The following is a 9,890-nucleotide window of genomic DNA, read 5'->3' on the forward strand; positions in this document are numbered from 1 at the left end:
AGAGGAAACAGAGCAGAGGCGGGGACTCTGAGGCGTTCAAAAACTCGGAGGAATTTACGCTTCTATATAATACACAGCAAATTATGTGCCTTATCGTTTTACACGCAGCCACAGATTCAACAAATACAATAATACGCTTTACTTAATTTTTAATTCGTTTTGTATGTTTTATTTAATTCCATATTCCATAAGCATGGAGCTGTTTTTACACTGAATATCATTTTTACTAGATCTCCAATCGTCATTGAATGTAGCATGACATCCAGTCGCACCTGTTGCTCTGGAGGCAACAACACAGCAGTTCGTCGAGTTTGACAAGAAGCACCTGCCGATCATTTATGACTGTAATTTTTCAAGAAAATACAGCATTTTTTTAAAGCAAATGTTTAAATTGTACACACCACAAGTCATATTTGCTGATATATTCGTCTATTTTTTTATTATGAATGCACTACACAATAAGATGATTGCTGAAAATTATAAATAATCGGTGTTTGCCTTACAATCAAACGCATCGTTGTTAATTTCGTGGGGAAAAACAACAGCAGTAAATTGGGCAGCTTGTATTGCTCATTTCCTCGTTAATGGTTTCACTTTTGCAAAACTATGCAATTAACAATACTCGTCGCTGGGTCACTATATGGATTTGTGAGGTATCGATAGGCTGTATTTAAAGGGTTTATTTATGTAGCCGATTGAGTATGTTTTTGGTAAACAGGGAGCGTATTTGTTTTTGACACATTTTCCATCTTTATCTTGATCTCACAGACCTGTGCTGCCTTCAGGTCTCTTTCGGAATTTGTAGTTTCCACCAGTGCCCCTACGGAAGAGTCTCAATCTGATAGAAAATTCACTTTTCGTTTGCTGCAGCGTTTCCTACACGTTACATATACTTTATGCACGGTTACTGACAGCCAGTGCTGGAAAATAACGTTTTGGATCCAGCATTGGTTAAACAGCGCCCTCTGGCGACCTTTGGTGATTGTTATGTTGTTACGTCATTCAACAGTGACGTCGTCAATTAAGTCATTGGCGCCCTGTGTGAGACCTAGCTTGTTATGAAACATTTTTTGTAGAGGATTTACATATGTTTGAGACACGTGAGATACATTAAATATTAAGAATTTAATTTGTTTTATTTTTAAACATTTTCTAATGTAATTGAATTTTTTTTATTAATTATTAATTAATTTTTAATGTAATTTTTAACATTCAAATTAACTTATTTATTTATTATTATTATTTTATTGTTACTAAGTTATTTATTATTATTATTAATTGTTCAAAATTATTTAAATTTTTTGTACAAATCACTGTTTACGCTGTACATTGTAGTTCATATTTGATGTAATCTATTTATTCTCTACATTATTATTATTATTATTTATTATTACACGGGGAGCCAGGCAATGACAAATATGACATTATATACATGCTCATACTATACCATTATACCTGCAATGTATGTATATTATTTGAATGTGCAAGGCACAGAATCCCATGCAATTGCATGTTTATGTAGTATGTGAGTATGTCCAATTATTTTTAATTGTCATTTATACAGTGTTACCTTGGCATACAGGTGTCTCTCTGCTAGTTACCGACAGGCATAGTCGAGGACAGCTATTTGGGGGCTTCTGTTAGTGTGTGATTGTGATTGAAGACTAGAATGGCAGTAAATAACATTAGCAGTGTTAGCATTAGCAGTTAGCTAGTCAATGGGAGAGAACACAGAAAAACATAGGTACTACATCATTAATTCATTCATTCATTTTCTACCGCTTTTCCTCACGAGGGTCACAGGGGGTGCTGGAGCCTATCCCAGCTGTCTTCGGGCGAGGAGAGGCGGGGTACACCCTAGACTGGTCGCCAGCCAATCACAGGGCACATATAGACAAACAACCATTCACACTCACATTCATACCTATGGACAATTTGGAGTCGCTAATTAACCTAGCATGTTTTTGGAATGTGGGAGGAAACCGGAGTACCCGGAGAAAACCCACGCATGCACGGGGAGAACATGCAAACTCCAGGGTGGAATTGAACCCTGGTCTCCTAGCTGTGAGGCTAACCACTGGACCACCGTGCAGCCATAGGTTCTAGTACATTATAGCAATGAAATTCTTCTTATTTATTATGTATTGTGTAAAACTATGACATTAGTCATAGTCTGCTTTACACATGGTGTGTTTAAGGACCTACCCACTTGAATTATTTGTTGGTTATTAATGAAAGGCTATTATTAATTGCTATTTCTGAGCAATGATAACACATTGATTAGAGTGACATGGCCTAGGAAGCGCCTCAGTGTGTTTGTTAAATAACCTTTGGGCAGATGTGCTTGCGTCAGCGACAACAGACAATATGTAACGCCCTGATGCATCACTTTGTTCTGACATGACACCAGACACGTAGTGACGCTTACTTCCCTCAACGCTCTCATTCCCGATGTGCCCTTCCCCCTCCATTCTTGACTTCTTTTTGTAGTTATCCGTCATTGCTCCACATTCACTGCCTTACCTTTCTTTTTCGCCTCATTCCCCAAATTACAGCTGCTTCTAAATATAACCCCCCCCCCATGCAACAAAAGACATCTCCATTGCAGACTTCGTGTCAGTCGCTGTAACCCGAAGCAACAAGCGTATAAATGTGTGTGCGTGTGATTGACTGAGCGTGACCTCATTGCAATAGTAGGAGGTAGGCGGTGTGTCGCTTTGTGCGTTTTTGACTCGGATTGGCTGATCTTCCGCGCTTCTCATAATCGGCGTATATAAGAAAGGCCAGAGTCCCGTTTACTGATGACTGTATTATTTTGTACTACGGCATTAACGCATCGTCATGACGACCGTCGTCCATGTAAGTATGCATGTATATTTCAGCTGATATAACATTTAAGTTAGTAGGTGGGATGTTTTTTTTTGTTTTCTGCTAGTCTCAATTAGCTAAAAAAAAAGGCCTGTAAAAGAGCATATGGGGTAGAGGTTGGGGCTTCTGATTTACAGGGTTTTGAAGTGCTCATAAGATGCTCAAATGGAAGGATGCCAACATCAGACTAGAGTAAACGATATGCATGATGCTTGTTTATCTATTTATCAGTACTCATGTAAACATTTAGCAAAATGCGACCATGCAAAATACTAATTCATTGACCTACTATTAAGTATTTCATCAACTTTCTTACCCCCCTTTTCTTCCTCCAGTGTGCATCTTGCTACGCTCACAGCAGCGTTCAACCCCTTCAGATGTTTGGCAAGGGGCCCGCCGCACGCAACTGTCTGTCACTCTTCACGTACAGGGGTCCTCGATGCGCCCCGCGACCACGCCTGCCACGCCACGCTCCCAACATGACTCTGCGGCAGATCTGTCACATGCTGAAGCTGATGAAACAGGTCAGGAAAAGAGAGGCTGCTGCCGCTGCTGCCAGATTAGCCATATTAGAATTATTGTACATCACAGTTTTTGATGGCAGGACGCTGATTAGTAATTTCGTAATAGTTCCGGAAAAATACATTTGTATTGGATTGTATGAAATAAGTACTTAATCTCAACCAATCAGCAAGAATTTTAGGTTATTTGCAGATAGCACACAAATTAGTCCCAATTACCAAAAATATATATGCAAGACAACAAAGGATTGGCTCAAGAAGAAGCACATTAGGGAAAATACTCATGGGACAATACTGACGGGACGAAAGTTGAACTTTTTGGAAGTTGTGAAAATAACATTTAGCATGAAAATAATGGCCAATTTCAGAAAGAAAAAAAACAGTAAAATAGTCAAATATGGTGGTCGTAGTGTGATGGTCTGGGGCTGTTTGGCAGAAGGAGTGGCTCAAGAAGAAGCACATTAACATCGTGGAGTGGTCAAGCCAGTCTCCAGACCTTAATCACATTCAAAATCTAAAACCCAAACAATAACATTGAAATCTTAAGGATTTGGAGGGTGGACCAAAACCCAACCGTATCTCCAACAGAAATCATCTTGATGATCCACAAGACCTTTGGGAAAATACTCTGTGGTCTGACGGGACAAAAGTTGAACTTTTTGGAAGTTGTGAAAATAACATTTGGCATGAAAATAATGCCCAATTTCAGAAAAAAACAGGAAAATATGGTGGTGGTAGTGTGATGGTCTGGGTCTGTTTGGCTGATACAGAACCTGGAAGACTGATATGAGCTACAAGACCTTCAGACCTTAATCACATTCAAAATCTGAAACCCAAACAATAACAGTGAAATCTTGAGGATTTGGAGGGTGGACCAAAAACCAACCGTATCTCCAACGGAAATCATCTTGATGATCCACAAGATCTTTGGGAAAATACTCTGTGGTCTGACGGGACAAAAGTTGAACTTTTTGGAAGTTGTGAAAATAACATTTGGCATGAAAATAATGCCCAATTTCAGAAAAAAACAGTAAAATATGGTGGTCGTAGTGTGATGGTCTGGTGCTGTTTGGCTGATACAGAACCTGGAAGACTGATATGAGCTACAAGACAACCATAAAGGAGTTTGGTGATAAAGAGACCATAGTTAATGCAATAACATTGAAAATGGAACAAGTATAAGATAACAGTCACCCCACAGAGTAAGAATGATTGTGAGTAATGTGAGAGTCACCAAGAAGACTATTGATTTGGATTGGATTGAAATTGTGGTCCAGGTCCCAATTACCAAAAACACATGTGCAAGACAACAAAGGATTGGCTCAAGAAGAAGCACATTAACATCCTGGAGTGGTCAAGCCGGTCTCCAGACCTTAATCACATTCAAAATCTAAAACCCAAACAATAACATGGAAATCTTGAGGATTTGGAGGGTGGACCAAAACCCCTCCTGAGATACTACATTTTTGGAAGGTGTGAAAATAACATTTGGCATGAAAATAATGCCCCATTTCAGAAAAACACAGTAAAATATGGTGGTGGTAGTGTGATGGTCAGGGGCTGTTTGGCTGTTACAGGACCTGGAAGACTTGCTGTGATTAATGGAACCATGATTTCTGCTGGCTACCAAAAAAAAGCAGGAAAATAATCCAAAACAAACCAGCAAATCCACCTCTGATTGGCTGAAGGAAAACAAAATGAAGACTTTGGAGTGGGCTTGTCAAAGTCCTAACCTGAATCCTATTGAGATGCTTGGCATGACCTTAAAATGGCAATTCATGCTGAAAAAGCTTCTACTGTGACTGAATTACAACAATTCTGCAAAGATGAACGGGCCACAAGTTTTTCCAAATGCTTGATTGCAGTTGTTGGTGCAAAGGGTGGCACAATCAGTGATTAGGTTTAGGGGTCATCGGGTTTGGGTTTTTTTGTTTCTCCTTAATATAGCAAAGTTTTTACATTTAAGTGTAACAAAAATAAGAAATCAGGAATGGGGAAAATACTGCACGGCGGACGAGTGGTTAGCGCGTAGACCTCACAGCTATGAGACCAGGGTTCAATTCCACCCTCGGGCATCTGTGTGTGGAGTTTGCATGTTCTCCCCGTGCATGCGTGGGTTTTCTCCAGGTACTTTCTAAAAAAAAGTTTTTTTTATTATTAGAGCCCTCTTGATGTGACTTAACACCCCTATAGTTACTTTACACTCTTATTACCTCTCAGCTAATGTCATGTTTCTGATTCCACCCCTAACTCATTTAAATTGAACCAACATGGGCTGCATGGCGGCCGAGTGGTTAGCTAGGAGACCCAAGTTCAATTCCTCCCTCGGCCATCTCTGTGTGGAGTTTGCATGTTCTCCCCGTGCATGCGTGGGTTTTCTCCGGGTACTCCGGTTTCCTCCCACATTCCAAAAACATGCTAGGTTAATTGGCGACTCCAAATTGTCCATAGGTATGAATGTGAGTGTGAATGGTTGTTTGTCTATATGTGCCCTGTGATTGGCTGGCCACCAGTCCAGAGTGTACCCCGCCTCTTGCCCGAAGACAGCTGGGATAGGCTCCAGCACCCCTGCGATCCTCATGAGGAAAAGCGGTAGAAAATGAATGAATGAATGAATGAATGGGGAAAATACTTTTTCATACCAATATATACATTATTCTACATATCTATGTAATAATCAGCCTATTTGTGCTGGTTCTGGCCGCCACTGCCTGGACTGTGATCACATCTGCGCTTCTTTTTGTGTTGGCCGAGGGAGTGCGTTAAATAATTAAATGGTCTCGTGTCACCACAACAAACATTCAATCACACTTGCTCCTCTAATTTCTCTCCCTCTGCGTCTGGTTTCTCTTTCTTTACAGGAAACAGGGGTGTGCAACCCCAACGTCGACGTCCCGCAGCACCAAGACGGAGAGGAAATGTATCCCGAGCTGTATCAGACACAAGCGCAATGCAAAACGTGCCCGCTGATCCACCGACTCTAGTTTAAACACACGTGACCGTGAACGCATTTTAGCCTCCAAAAAAAAGGCCATGTACAGATTTAAAAAATTAAAAAAAATCAAAACTAACTGGAGATGATATTCGTTGTGTTTGCATCAGAAACATAATCATGTTCCAAATATTCACAGATCTGCTAGTTTCCGGCTGAACTTATAAGCTAATAACAATGTGGCAACTACTTCTATTGTCTATGCATGCAGTGTTGTATTGATTGTGTTATATTGTATTGAAATTAAAAACAATCTTTGATGGACAATCAGTCGGTGTTATTGTTTTAGTCTTTGTATGATTCACAATAATTTTTTTTTGAGTTTGCAACTCGCTCCAAATGACATTTGTTTTTCAACCAAAATGCTTGCTGAGTTGACACTCACTCGGGAAGACAACACAGTGTTAGTAGCCATGACAATGCAATAGTCTATAAGTTTATATCAATATTTTTACAATAAAAAAAACAGCAACTATTTTAAATTATTCCAGTAATGCATGACTCTCAGCAGCCAATGCCATTGGCCAATGAGTTAAGGTTCCCTTAACTCATTGTTAATTGACCCTGGACTGGTCGCCAGCCAATCACAGGGCACATATAGACAAACAACCATTCACACTCACATTCATACCTATGGACAATTTGGAGTCGCTAATTAACCTAGCATGTTTTTGGCATGTGGGAGGAAACCGGAGTACCCGGAGAAAACCCACGCATGCACGGGGGAGAACATGCAAACTCCACACAGAGATGGCCGAGGGTGGGATTGAACTCGGGTCTCCTAGTTGTGAGGCCTGCATGCTAACCACTGTTTTAGTATCGGTAATAAAGTGCTGGACTATATCGGATATTACACAAGCTGTAACCTGACAACATTATTCATTAATTTTCTACTGTTTATCCTCATGGGGTCGCGGGGGTGCTGGAGCCTATCCCAGCTGTTTTCTACACCCTGGACTGGTCACCAGCCAATCACAGGGCACATATAGACAAACAACCATTCACACTCACATTCATACCTATGGACAATTTGGAGTCGCTAATTAACCTAGCATGTTTTTGGAATGTGGGAGGAAACCGGAGTACCCGGAGAAAAGCCAGGCATGCACGGGGGAGAACATGCAAACTCCACACCGAGATCACCGAGGGTGGAATTGAACCCTGGTCTCCTAGCTGTGACATCTGCGCGCTAACCACTTGACCGACGTGCCGCCCATTAAAATACTTAGCTCTTTGTTTTTTTTAACTCGTATTGGTACTTGTCTTGTATATTTCTTAGCTATCTCTCGAGTGTTAAGTTGCTGTGTGATGATTTTAGCCTTCCATCTAAGACAACACCATAGTTATAGACTGTTATATCGAGTTAATGACCTGCGATTTCTGATTGGATGACAAGCTTGTGAATTTTCTCATCGCTCGTGATTGGTTCCTGTCAAATAAAAATAAGTGTTAGTAAATAGAATATAAATTTAAATTGAATACTGAATCTTACACTGTTTTTTGATGTACTTAAAAATACAGGAAACATAAGCCACATTAATACTATAAGTAAAGAAAAAAGTCAAGGAAGTATTACTTAGAGTGGGGAACTGTGTGTGTATTTGGGAGTCAAGCCGGCTTTTGAATGTTTCATGGCGCTATTGGAGCTAAAAGAGCGTGTTGCTGTGCGTACACCCGTACGTGTTGTTCTACGTATGCGAGTGAGCAAGGCTGAACGTGAGCAAGGAGTCAGGTTGTAGAAAAGGAAGCCAAAGCTCTGGTTCCTTTACAAGACGAGTTGATACTTTGGTTTCCCGCTCACACACACTGACGAAAGCCACAACTAATGTTTGATGAACCCTGCAAGACCAACTTGTTGAAACATTGTAATTAGCCATCTAAGTATAGATCAAGTATAGATTAATAGCATAAACACTGTAGAAGCATTTGCATTTACATTACTTATATACCATATATAGTAAAACTCTTACTGAGCATGCTCTAAATCAGAGGTAGGGAACCTATGGCTCGGGAGCCAGGTAGGGCTCTTTTGATGACTGTATCTGGCTCTCAAGCATTTCTTACCACAATAAAAATGTATTTTTGCTAACATTTTAAAGTAAACCATCACAGAAATGACTGTTAAAAATAATATTCAAAATCAACAACTTTCTTATGCATTTTAATTCGTCCACCTATTTTCTACTGCAATACGGCCAACCATATCAATCTTTCCTGATGATATTTTCCAGGTCAAACACCAAAACTTGATTATTACTGGGTAATGCGGTAGTCTACCTCGGTCATTGAGATGTCAAAAAAACATGTAAATGTAAACTTTCCTCCTTTAGTCAAATAGCTAAAGCTGCAGAATCAAGCCTTCTGGTGAAGATGGCCAAAAGAATGAAATACGTGTACTGAATACGGTTCAAAACTATGCAGCAGCAGAAGTTGTATTAATGGCAGCAAGTATTTGATTTATTATTAGACACTGCGCTGCTCACGAAAGTATGCTGGCCACACCCCATTGGCGTGGGGTAGTGTGCCTGGTCTACGTAATTAGAGCCCATTATATCTAAAACTGTTGGTCTTACATAAAAATGCACACATTTTATTGCATTCAATGTTTAAAAAAATTATATGGCTCTCACAGATACACATTTTAAAATATCTGGTCTTCATGGCTCTCGTAGCCAAAAAGGTTCCCGACCCCTGCTCTAAATTTACCCGTCGATCTACTCACTTATGGTCATGAACTTTGGGTAGTGACCAAACGACTAGAATGGGAATGCCGGTGCGATTAATCACCATCCATCAAAAGTATGGATGGAAAATTGAGACCTAAGGAAATTGGTCAATTTATGTCAATATTGTCAAGTTCCTCGTTATCGCTAGGCAGATCGAAACGACAACAACGACTTAACTATTGTCAAGTTACACAGCAGCACTCTTGTGTACATTAAAGTACATAATACGTTTCCAACTGTGACAACCACTGGAATATTGCAATTATCTATTTTACATAAATCTATACACTTCATAGTGAAAACATGTCATATAAGCACAAAGCATACAGTAAAAAAAATATATTAAAAAAAAGACATTATTATTGGACTCATGTATTATATTACTTTGACTATAGTGGAAGTTGATTTAAAAACACAGTAAATAGTTATAATAGTATTCTATTTCAAACATGCACGCACACCTACATTTCTTTTCTAGTACCGTACTAGATTTACACAACTCAAACTCAATCGTCATTCTCACGTACACACCAACCCGCCCCCCGCCATGCACACGCGCACACACAGTGATCATCAGTTACACAGTTACTCGTGTTACACAGGCTCAGGTTCTGGTCCGTCATAATGCACAGAACACATGTACTTGTCTTGGAGGACAATGTTAGCTTTGCAGCAGTTTTTGGACTGTCAGGGATGCATGCATGTTTTTGTTGCTAGTCAGTATTCTACATGGAGCAACTCATATTCTAAACCGAATTTTCTGATACAGCCTTTACTGCTGTG

This window comes from Doryrhamphus excisus, chromosome 6, assembly GCF_030265055.1.
Source record: "Doryrhamphus excisus isolate RoL2022-K1 chromosome 6, RoL_Dexc_1.0, whole genome shotgun sequence".
NCBI lineage: Eukaryota > Metazoa > Chordata > Actinopteri > Syngnathiformes > Syngnathidae > Doryrhamphus > Doryrhamphus excisus.